The following is a 13,039-nucleotide window of genomic DNA, read 5'->3' as shown; positions in this document are numbered from 1 at the left end:
AGTTGCTTTTTGGAGCGGAAGTATGCTCAATCATTCTCCAGGATGGTCTCCGCAAGGGAGGCCCCCAAGCGCCTATCGCTCAAAAGACGCTGCTCGGCTGGATCTTATCGGGAGGTTGCGACTGAGTAAACAACTCAGCACAACGCCACTCGCTTCAGTGCACAGCAGATCACGAGTTGGCCGACCTTGTGCACCGCTTCTGGGAGCAGGAGCGAGAAGTGCCCGCTCCCGTCGCTCTCACGCCAAAGGAGCAGCAATGCGAGGACATCTTCGCGCTGCAGCACCAACGCACTGCCGAAGGAAGATACATAGTGCGACTACCTTTTGCATCTCCGCCGACGACGCTAGCTGAGACGTGAAGACCTGCGCAACGACTCTTAGTCGCCATGGAGCGACGCTGCGAGAGAGACGCACGATTCGGCGATCTCTACCGAGCCTTCCTGAGGGACTATGAAGACCAAGGTCACATGGAGTTGGCGCCAGAACCTCCGAATTCCAATGAAGATCGGTGCTACCTTCCACATCACGGCGTCCTTCGTGAGTCCAGCATCACGACTAAGCTGAGAGTCGTTTTTAACGGATCGCAGCGTGCAAGGTCAGGTGAGTCACTTAACAATCATCTGCTGGTGGGGGCTAACCTGCTGCCACCCCTCGCGAACGTGCTTTTGCGGTGGCGGTGGCACCGATACGCGCTAGTGGCCGACATCGAGAAGATGTATCGGCAAATTCTTGTGCATCCCGACGACCATAGACATCAGTGCATCCTCTGGAGACACCGCGTTGATGAGCCTATACGCGAGTTCACATTAAAAACTGTCACTTACGGTCTCGCTTGCGCGCCATTTCTCGCCATTCGCACGCTGCGTCAACTCGCCGACGACGACGGACCGCGTTTCCCTCGAGGCGCGAGTGCGTTACGACACGACTGCTACGTCGACGATGTCGTGACCGGAGCGCACGATAAAGACGACGCTATCGCGCTCCAAGTCGAGCTCCGCAACCTCTGCATGGCGGGCGGGTTCCCTCTCCGAAAGTGGACCGCCAACTGTCAGGAACTTCTTCGCGACATTCCGCCTGAGTACTGTCTCACCAGAGACTCGCGGTCGTGGGACCTAGAGAACCACTCCACGCTGGGATTGCGCTGGTATCCAACCAGGGACGAATTCGCCTTCTCTGTTCCTCGTCGCACCGTCGTCACGTTCACCAAGAGAAGTCTGCTGTCGGAGACCGCTCGACTCTTCGACCCGCTCGGATGGCTGGCTCCAGTAACCATTCAAGCTAAAATTCTGATTCAGTCGGCCTGGCTACAGCAGCTAGAGTGGGACACACCATTGCCGTCAACCATCGCTGGAAAGTGGAAGCGGCTCTGGGAAGAACTTCCACTGCTTGAGAAGATCAGAGTCGGCCGCTGGTTCGGCACCGGCGACACGAGCTCTCAACTCGAACTGCACGGCTTCGCAGACGCGTCCGAAAGAGGTTACGCCGCCGTGGTGTACCTCCGTATCACCGCAAACAACCAAACGAAGACTCTGTTGTTGACCGCCAAAAGCAAGGTCGCGCCGATCAAGCTCGTTTCTCTCCCGCGACTCGAACTCTGCGCCGCCGCCTTGCTTACAAGCGTGCTAGTGCACACGCGCTCTGTGCTAAACCTGGCGACAACGCCAGTGATCCTGTGGTCCAACTCCAAGGTCACGCTCCACTGGATTCGAGGTCACGCCTCGCGCTGGAAAACGTACGTGGCCAACAGGGTGACACGAATCCAGCAGCAGCTTCCAGAGGCTCAATGGCGTCACGTCCCGGGCAAGGACAACCCTGCCGACTGCGCCTCCCGGGGACTGACAAGTGAGCTCCTCAGCCATTCCTTATGGTGGACGGGCCCCGCCTGGTTGAGCGGGAATTCGTCGCTATGGCCAAGCGTCAACCTCGAGCCCATCAAGGACGTACCAGAGCGGCGGGCCGCAACACTCGCAGCAGTCGTCAGGAGCAACCTCGAGCCGGAAGAACTGCTCAGATTCTCGTCGCTTCACCAGGTGCTCAGAGCGACTTCCTGGTGCGTGCGTTGGCGTCACCGCGGTCGCGCAGTCGGCTCTGTGAACGGTCAGCACAACGGGTCGGCGCTTCTCCCAGCTGAACTCGACGCGGCGCTCATCAGGTGGATACGCATAGCGCAGTCACGGCATTACCAAGAGGAGAGAGCAGCTCTCGAAGACAAGCGCGACCTTGCCAGATCCAGCCATCTGCGAACCCTCAGCCCGTGCATGGACGAGCACGGAATTCTGCGAGTTGGAGGGCGCCTCAAGCACGCAGCGCTGTCGTTCGACGAGCGACATCCGATCATCGTGCCTCCAGGGTCATGGCTCACTCGCCTGCTGGTGGAAGCCTACCATCGCCGTACTCTCCACGGAGGAGTCCAGATGACCCTGGGATTGCTACGCCTCCGATTCTGGATTCCACAAGGTCGAGCTGTAGTCAAGCGATGGCTGCATCAATGCGTGACGTGCACTCGGTGGAGGGCTGCCACTCCACAACCAAAAATGGGGAACCTTCCTCCAGGGAGAGTGACTCCTGCACGCCCATTTCTTCACGTGGGCATCGACTACGCCGAGCCTATTTTCATCAGGACGAGCAAAGGGCGGGGGCACAGCGCTCACAAAGCATTCATCGCAGTTTTTGTCTGTTTTAGCTCCAAGGCCGTTCACCTTGAGGCTGTTTCAGCTTACACCACCGACGCCTTCCTGGCTGCTCTCCGTCGATTCACATCTCGCCGAGGACTGTGCTCGGACATATATTCGGATTGCGGCACCAATTTTTTGGGCGCCGACCGGCAACTTCGCGAGATGCTTCGAGCCTCCTCGGCAGAAGGACAAAGGATCGCACACGTAGCTACATCGGAGGGGATCTATTGGCATTTCAATCCCCCGTCGGGACCTCATTTTGGTGGACTCTGGGAGGCGGCCGTGAAATCGGCTAAGTATCACCTGCGCCGAACCATCGGCGAAACCAGGCTCACCTTCGAGGAAATGAGCACCCTGCTCGCACAAGTGGAAGCATGCCTGAACTCAAGGCCCATGTATGCACTCTCAGACGACTCCGACGACCTCACGGCTCTGACACCAGGTCACCTGCTCATTGGGACACCACTGCTGGCCATTCCTGAGCCGTCCTTGTCGGACGAACAGGAGAATTTGCTTTCCAGGTGGCAACTTATTCAGCGAATGCGAGACCACTTCTGGCAGAGATGGTCACGCGAGTACTTACACACTCTGGCTACCAGACCGAAATGGACCAAGGACGCTTTGCCACCACGCCTTGGATCGCTATGCATCATTCGCTCCGAGCTCTCACCACCAAATAAGTGGCCTCTGGCGCGAATCACGCAGCTACATCCTGGAGACGACGGCGTAGTGCGAGTGGTCACAGTCAAAACCGCCTCATCCGAATTAACCCGTCCTTTGATCAAATTAGTTTTATTGCCAGACGAGGCTAACGCGTTTATCTCGCACGCTAATGCATCAAATGTAAAGAAGAGCTTGAATTGATCGCGTGTATTTTCGTGAATCATTTTTTTTTAATGTTATCTGTCATACAACTCTCGTTTACGGTTCAAGTTCTTCCACGAATTCATTGTATTGTATCGCTTGTCTTATTTACAGTTTTTGTAATCTCAACGAGCTCGAGGTAACGTCAATACATACATCGTCACGGAGATGACGAGGCGGGCGGGAATGTTTGAGATCGGTAATTCGAAAGGAAAGCAAGAATTCTTTCAGTCGATCGACATTAATTGTCATTGAACGCATGCACAAATTGAGCTCGTGATTTCATCTCAAACATGATTTTAATCCTCGTTAAAATCATCAAATTCGTCGTTCTTTGTTCTTTTTAAAAACAATTCGTTACACGCAAACAAGCTGTCGTTACCGGCAACGGACAATCGAAAGTTCTAGAACGATTCAATTCGCGCACGCGAGCGCCGCACTCTAACGAATACGTCATGCGCTGTCACCAATCCCACGCACGGATTTTCTGCCGCGCATGACTGTTACGTTGAACGTCGCTAGAAAAGAATTCAAAGCGCCAATCAATTCTGTACACCTAATGCCACGTAATAATTACGATTGTGGCAAAATTTTATTGGATTTTTCCCAAAAGGGAAAGCTCAGGCCGAAAGCAATAAATGCTTCGATCTCGCCGTCCTCCTTCTTACTTCCAAAAAGTTCTTAGAGTTCTTAGAGTCATAATCTCGCTTCGTAAAATCGCCGTGCTAACCGTTTAGTGAAATCGCTATAAACCGAATCTTTCGAGAAGTGCCGAGAAAAATCGCCGAGATTTTCCATCACCGCGATTCCAAACTCAATTTGGAAAAGGTGACCGCATTTGATATTTTGTTAATCTAATTTTAATTAATTATATCTTTTGACTTTGTAACTGAATACATTAAAGAAATTCTTTTGTTAAATTAAAAGAAACGGAGTTCTCTTTACTGTCGTGCATCATATCAACCTTGTGCCGTTCTCTCACTCGAATCTTTCCGCGCGGTGCGCTCTCGCACATTTTCTGTCCTTCGAGCCGGATTTAAACTAGCGAGAAAGACAGTAAGACAAACGCCGCATCACTTTAAAAATTTCACGATCAGCGCTCTCGCTCTGGTTGGCTCTCGCACAAACTTGATTAGTTAAAATTGCAGCATTTGAGTTTTAATTTTTCATTTGATACATTAATTTTTTTTTAAGAGTAATAATTTTTGACAGAGAATTAAAGTTGCCATAATTACTTGGGTTGGAATAAGAAGACCTTCAATAAGAATATTCTTGAAAAAAAATTAAAACTACTATTAATTGGATTGGATATTTAGATTTTATTTGAGAAACAAGTATGCTTAGCACCTTTTTTTACCTTTTTTAAAAAGGTAAGTTTGTACTGATAGAATTTAATTTGATTAAAATTGTAGTATCTGGGTTTTAATTTTTTATTGGATATATTAATTTTTTTTTGAGAATAATAATTTTTGACAGAGAATTAAAGTTGCCATTACTTAGATTGGAATTTAATAAACGTTAAAAATAAAAAATTCGCTCGTCTTTTGCAATGCAAAGTATAAAGAAATAACGGTCTGAATCGAGCGGTAATAAAATTTATATAAAGTAATTTAATCGCATACAATGTTAGTATAACAAACAGCGAATATCAGAAAAACTTGATGTAATAAATCGTAGGTTTCGGAACTCACAGGTCCTTCTTCAGCAATTCATAAAATATGTTGCATGGTAATATAGATGAATAATCTTACGATCAGTGAGACATAATGTGGTATTGTTTCGAAGAATTGATCTTCCTGTTTTTATATGAATTGTGTCTAAAGTGAGAAATTCATTGTCACAATATATCGAAAAGTCGTAAAATAATGAAAATAAATTGTCAAATTGTTCTCTATTGTCCATCTTTGTGTTAAGTCAATTTAATATTCATAAGATGATTGAGGTTGAATTTCTACTTACAATATGCGAAAACGGGATCTTACAAATTCGGGTGATACTGTTAAGCGCAAGTGTTACAATAGTGACAGACAGATATTAAGGATATTCGATCGATGTTTGTTTATTTGTCTGACAATTTTTCAATAAGTAACAATAAGAGTCGTCCAAACGATCCATGTCTTTCTGAGAATTAATGCCTTTGTTTTATTTTTTAAGTAGCATCTCTGAGATAATTCTTTTGTTGTAATTATTTTCAATACCTAGAATTAAGACTCCCTCCCAATCAAAATTGTGATCGCAATTCAATCTGTCGGAAATGACGGAGAGTCTGGAAGAACTCTGCTTAATGTTATTTCTATATTTATTTATACGGGTTTTTTAGTTGTCGTTTCATTTGCCCCACATACGATGCCTCACAATCTTGACAATTGATTTGATAGACAACGTTCTGGTTTTGGAATTTATTAAGTTTGTCTTTGTGTATTTCGATGAAGGAATTTAACGTATTTAAGATTCTGTAGTCAATTGTGAATCGATTTATTAAAAAATGTAATGACGGAATATACGAAACCTTAGGTATATAAAGTATACAAAATATTTTTTCTTTAAATTGATTTTTGTATTTTCCGAGATCACATTGTCAATACTCTGTGTGTTTAATTTCTCATGTATAATTTTTTTAATCCTTTTAATCTGGAAAAAACTTCATTTGACTGCGAGACATGTCATACAAGAAAAATATGCCAAATTCCATATAAAAGCTCATCGAGGAGAGCAAAAGAAAAACTAGGTTTGGTCCATTCGAATATTTGTGGGCCGATAAGCACCATATCACTAGGAGATTCAAAATATATCGACGACTATACAAGATACACAGAAGTAATCATGCTGAAGAACCACTCAGAAATCCTATCTGCCTTCAAGAAATATATGTTGCAAGTTAAGAAAAACTGGCGATAGCATTAAGGTACTAACAACGCGTACGAACAACACGAAGGAGTATACCTCCAAGGAATTTACAGAATTATTAGAGTCAGAAAGCATCAAACACGAGCTGACATATAACGTACCACATACAGATTGTAGGCTTTTGATTCGCTTGAATACCCTACTATGACTATTCGCAGCTCGGAACAAAGACAATCATCAAAAGCTGAGACATGAGCTTCATCGAAAAGGGAGACCTCAATCGTGAACGAACAACTAAATTGTTTAAGACCCCAATGAATCTGAATGGAGAAAACGTCACCAAATACAACCCTATGGAAGTAAAACCGGAAGTTAAAAAAAATGAAAAAGCGGATACTGACGATGACGTAGCAAGCACACATGACGATACGGAGTACACCGAAAAGAATCAATATTGAAAAGATGAACGCGGGCAAGGATGACGCCCAAGATTCAATAGATGAATGCAGAGCCGAGTACATCGATGAAAATTACAGATGATGGTCAAGTAAAATGAGAACGAGGACGCCCAAAGAAGAAAGCCGGGAGACCAAAGCAACAGTATTCAAAAACAGTAAATTTAACTCTTTGTTAGTACGAGAATCCACCAAATGTGTAAGACATGTTGAGCAGAGCAGATAAACAATTATGACTAGAAGCAATGAAAACCGAACACGATTCATTAATGAAGAACGAAACATGGAACTTAGTCGAAAAATCGCCAGGCACAAAGGTATTGTCTAATAAATAGGTATTTAAGCTAAAGAGAGACCAGGATGGCTCGTCAAGATATAAAGCGAGGATAGTCGCGCGAGGTTACGAACAAGAAGAGGTGAAGAAATTCGCACCGGTGGCAAGGTACGAGACAATAAAGGCCCTACTGGCAGCGTCAGTAGAAGCGAAAATGCACGTCCATCAAATAGATGTCGTAATGACCTACGTCCAGAGAGATCTTGAGGAACGAGTGTATATGAAGCAACCCGGACTTCTGGTTAGGAATAGAGAGCGTGGTGACGTATGTATGTTGACAGAGGGAATAGTAACAGAAAACAGTGAAAAACAAAAAGAGAAAGAAAAAATAATAAGTGGATCAGAAAGTAAAAAGGTGAGAAAAGGTCGGGAAAAAAAGGCGAGTATAGAAAAGAAGAATCTGAAGGAATAAAAGATCAGATTCGGAAAAGCCGCTAGGTTAGGAGGAAGACAGAGCAATCTGGAGAAGGAGGAAGAGCGAAAAGTCCACGGCAGCAGTCGTCAGGTGGCACCAATGGTAGGAAGACCGACAGGCAGTAAAAATAAACCTAAGGAAGAAAACATGCAGAGATACATGACAGGAAAAGAGGAACCTATGATAAAGTTCATGAAGGAGATGAAGGAAAATATTTGTAAACGGATGGAAAAGATGAATAAAAACATGATGGGACAAATCGAAGGGACAAATGAGGAAGGAATGGAAAGAAGGAAAGCTGGAGATGGAGGAAAGAAGAAGAAAAGATAAAGAAGAACACAACATAGAAAAGAGAAAATTGGAAAGAAGAATAGAAAAACTAGAATGGGAGAGCGAAAAGAAGGATAGAAGAAGACGGAGAAACAACATAGTAATTAGAGGCATAAACAAATGGAGTGGAAACAAAATGGAACAGCAGGTTATAGAATTCGTCAAAGAAAATTTGAGGGTGAAAGTAAGAAAGGCGTTTAAGGTACAGCACAGGGAGAATAAGTGCACCATAATAGCTGAGTTAGAGAGCTGGGAAGAAAAAAGAGAGATTATGACAAGAAAGAAAGAGTTAAGTGCAGGGATATTTATAGATAATGATCTAACAAGAAAAGAGAGAGAAATGCAAAAGCAGTTGAAGGAAAAAGCTAAAGAGGAGAAAGAGAAAGGAAACAATGTGAAAGTAAGCTATGGTAAGATTTTTATGAAAGATAAGTGGCTACGCTGGAATGAGAGAGAGAGGGAATAGAAGAAGACAGAGGAGGAAGAAGAGAATGAGAAAAGGAAAAGGCGGGGAAGAGGCGAAAAGAAGATTAAGAATTTGTTTTTGAAATATTGCAGGACTGTCTAATAAATGTGAGGAAATGTGGGAATATCTGAAAGAATTTGACGTCGTCGGGATTAATAGAGACTTATGGATAGACGAAGAAAAATAGGAGAAAATTAAAAATAGATTGCCAAAAGACTACGAGTGGAACTATGTGCCGACAAAGAAGGAACATAAAAAAGGAAGAGTAAAAGATGGGATAATTACTGCAGTGAGCAAGAAAATAAAGAATATAGAAGTTAGGGAAATAAGCGAAGCAGCGATGGAATGTGAAATGGTCTATAATGGAAATAAATGGAAAATAATAACAATGTATAATCAAGAGGTAGAAAAAACAATGGAAAGATTAATGGAACATATTCAAGAAGAAGAGGAAGAGTATTTAATAATAGGAGGAAATTTGAATGCAAGAACAGTGAAGGAGGATCGGTAATAGAGGAAAAAAATGAGAAGAGAAACAAGAGCAGGAAATCAATAGATAAAATAATAAAAGAGGACCATAGACTAATAGGAAGGATAGAAGAGAGAGGATGAGCGATACTGAATGGAAGCTTCGAAGAAGAGAGGGGGATGGACTTATATAGGGGAGAGAGGATTTTCGGTCATAGACTATGTGATAGGAAATGATGGAGCATGCGAAGAAATCAAAAGGATAGAAAAAGGCAACAGAACCGCAAATAATGGAGAAAAAAGATAGGAAAGAGACGGAAGTGGAAACAGAGAGAAGTAACTGGATGGAAGAGAGGACAAAAAGCTATCAAGAGAAGAATGGAGCATACGGGAGGATACGGAAGTCATTTGGATGGAGATAAAAGAAAAGATTAAAAGTGAGAGAAATAAAAGCGAGAGAGATAAAAGATAAAAGAGAAAGATAAAAAGAAAATATTCCCATGGAAATTAGGAAAGAAAAATTGGTATAATAAAGAATGGAGAAGTATGAAAAGAAAGTTAAGAAAAGAACTGAGAGAACTGAAGAAAGTAAGAATTAGCAGGGAAGATTATGTGATAAAAAGAAGGAATTATAAAGATGGTGTGAAGCACAGAAGAAGCATGAGGAAGCAGAAGAGGAAAAAATAAAAAATATAAGAAATGAGAAAGAGGATTGAAATATATAAACAAGTACAGGAAAAAGAAATCAGAGAGACCAAGCAAGGATATACAGATGGACAGCTAGAGGGATCATTTTATGGAGCTGCTAGGGGGCACGTGGGAGAAAACAACTCTGAATATAGAAAGTGAGGAAAGCAAAGAGGAAAAGACAGGAAGAGAAGAAGTAGAAGAAATTGCAAAAAAAGAGTTAATAGAGGTGTTGGAGAAAATTAAAAAAATTCCAAAAGACTCCAGGAGAAGACGAGATAGAGAATGAGGTATGGAGGTCCAAAGAAATCGGAGAAGAATTCTGGAAAATGATTAACAGAGTATGGAAAGGGGAAGGAATACCATCAGATTGAAACAAAGGCTTAATCTGTCCTATCTACAAAAGAGGAGATAAAGAAGAAATTAAAAACTACAGAAGAATTACATTAATGGACACAGCATATAAGATTTACGCGACTATCCTAAACAGAAGACTTGAAAAAGAAGCGGAGGAAAAGCTGAAGGAAGGACAGTATGGATTCAGAAAAGGAAGAGGAACGATGGATGCAGTCTACATAGTAAATCATGTGGTTAACAGGGAATTGAGCAAAAAAGGAGGAAAGATATTTGTCTTTTTCGCAGATCTAAAAGCTGCGTTCGATAATGTGGACAGGAAGCTGCTAAATGAAATGATGAGAAAGATGCAGATAGAGAACAACCTCCGAGTTATGGAGACGTATAAAGAAACAAGGAAGAAACAATATAGTGAAGGTAATAAGAAGTCGGAGGAGTTTTGGAGACTGAAAAAGGCCTTAGACAAGGATGTCCGCTAAGTTCGACATTGTTTAATATATATATATGTTAGACTTGGAGGAAGAGATGGCAAAAGGCCAGACAGGAGGAGTAGTAAGAGAAGAGAAATGTAGGAAAAGAATAATGCTGGACAGTAATGCTGGATAATTAGTAGGAAAAGAGAAATGCTGGACAATAATGTATGCGGATGATGTGATTCTACTGGCAGATAGAGAAGCTGATATGAAAGAGATGCTGAAGAGATTTGAGAGGTTTATACAAAAAAAAGGACTGAATCTGATCCCGTAGAAGTCAAAAATAATATATATATATACATTTATTTGAGAAAGGAAGAGCTAGGACAAAAAAGAGAGAGTAGAAATGGAGAGAAGAGAAAATAGAAGAAGTTGAAGAAATCAAGTACCTAGGATATACGCTACAGAAAAACGGAGGGACTGAGAAACATATAAAAGAAAGAAGAATAAAGAAAACAACAGTCATCATTTTCGGCAGATTTAATCTCGCAATTATCTATTGATTTTAATATTTGAATTGCTTCATTCCTTACCATTTTACAAATTTCATCATCAGTTTTTGAAAAGGTTACACTCAATATGTTTAATAAACTCAAGCATACTTTTTTCTTTGCTAATGACATTGTTAGGTAAATTAAACTGCTGACCTAATTACAATACAACTTTGGCTTTTTCCAGAATCTCCATCTCACTAAGATTTATCAGCCATTGTTCATTTATATTCATAATTGCAAAATTTGTTTTAAAATTATCAGGGCAAATATTAATATTGTAAGTAATTTGTCGTTCATTAGCCGTAATCTCTTTGGTTGAAATTTTTTGTAACATCAACGGTGCGTTTAAGGTATCGCAATTCATATCAATATTTTTCGCAATAAGTTTATTAGTTTTTTAAGATTAATTTGAAAAATTTGGGGGGATTATTTAATATTTCAGATTGATTGCGTTGAAAGTCCGACAATCATATCGGCACATAATTATCATTTCTCAAATTAATTCATTTATGATATATGAATATATATATTAGCTCAACATCTCAACACTCAAACCGTAGTAGCGCTTCGTATTTAAAGTAATGTTATTTAACATAAACGGTCTTGTTTCTAATCTTATTATCGCAATTCATCTCAGAGTCTAACGAATGCATTATATTATAGCGAATATTTTTAATTTTTGTTCTTTCCTTAATTCTATAACTAGCTCGCAAGTTTTTAATTTTGTTGTTAATCCTTTTTTTGTTCCTTTATCCAAATTCTATTAAAATCAGTTTTTTGTCTATGAAAGAAAGAATTGCATAATAAATGATAGAATGTTCTCTATCCTTCTATACATGTTAAATATTTCACATTTTACATGTTCATAGATTCATTCAAGATGTTTATATGCGTCTTGTAATTCTACCCGTAGATATTTAAATATAAAATTACGTTTAAGTCTATCAATTCTTTCTTTTGAAGAGCGAAACAGATTGTTATTTTCATTTCTTATAAATTTAAACATATGATTCGGGATAAGACCTTCTTTCAAACACGTTTTTAAAAAATATATTCTTATTCTTATCTTAATATTCGTCCTATACGTTTTTATGTATCTCTTTAATAGCGGACATGCATGAAATCCAAAATTAAATTTAATAAAGTCGAAAAAATTCTTTATATTACACATGTTAATACTCGTGCGACCAAAATAAATAATTATAACGAACGTGGTTTATAAATCAACATAAAAAAAGAAGCATGAAACCACAGCACTGAATGTTGTTTGTGAAATTTAATAAATTAATTTGTTTTTTTTATATGTTTGATTTATAAATCGTTCGTTATAATTATTTATTTTAAAAATATCAAGAATAGAACTAACTGAAGACGCAGGTGCCGCCAATAATATGTCGTCAATAAACCTATAATAAAACAATGGAAACCGAATCAAAGACAAAACTCTAACCTCCAGCTTTTAATAGATAGATTTCCATAATTAGATCCGTGACGGAAGATAACGGAGAGCCCATAGGAGTCCCGTAATTCTGCCTATATATAATATTATCAAAAATAAAGAAAGTAAAATCTAAAACAAACTGAATCGCTTTGATGAATTCCTCCTCTAGTAAACAACAATCTCTAGAAATAAATCCTCAAAGGTCTTTAATACAGTCCATCGCATAATCAATGGGAACGTTAGTGAAGAGACTCACAACATCCAGTGACATTAATTGAAATTCATCACTCAAACGTCTACCATTAAGTTCCTTAACACATTTAAAACTATTTTCGATATGACTATCTACCTTAGGAATTGTTTTTATGATAATATTATGAAGAAACTGGTAACGAATACAAAAGGCTATTTATCAAAAAACCTATTATACGAAAGGAACAGTCCTGATTATGTCTTCGGAAAAGCGTAGGCTCTCGGAAGTATCCCATCATTACTTAATAAACTTCTATATGTGGAATTAACTATATATTTTTTTTCCTTCCAACTAACTAATAAAGCGCATAAACCCGTTACCATCCTCCTCGTCGGATCCTTTTCAAGTACCTCATAAGTATTCACATCTCTGAAGCATCTCATTTATCCTGGAAATTTACACCTGTCTATTCAATGCTACCGTCACATTTCCTTTATTCGAGTAAAAATTATTCTATCTTTCATATCCCTTAAAAAAAACCCT

General features: G+C 40.6%; 1 protein-coding gene and 1 pseudogene across 2 annotated transcripts in view; one reads left to right on the top strand and one right to left on the bottom strand.

Moving 5' to 3' along the window:
• The window catches only part of l(3)72Ab (U5 small nuclear ribonucleoprotein l(3)72Ab), a 69,448-nt gene that overhangs the window by 48,667 nt on the left and 7,742 nt on the right, over positions 1–13,039 (bottom strand). The window lies entirely within an intron of this gene.
• On the top strand, positions 7,690–8,488 carry LOC147909455 (uncharacterized; annotated as a pseudogene).

The sequence above is a fragment of the Acromyrmex echinatior genome, chromosome 6 (genome assembly GCF_024713525.1).
Source record: "Acromyrmex echinatior isolate Ae372 chromosome 6, ASM2471352v2, whole genome shotgun sequence".
In the NCBI taxonomy this organism is placed as follows: domain Eukaryota; kingdom Metazoa; phylum Arthropoda; class Insecta; order Hymenoptera; family Formicidae; genus Acromyrmex; species Acromyrmex echinatior.
This window is presented reverse-complemented; position numbering and strand designations above follow the sequence as displayed.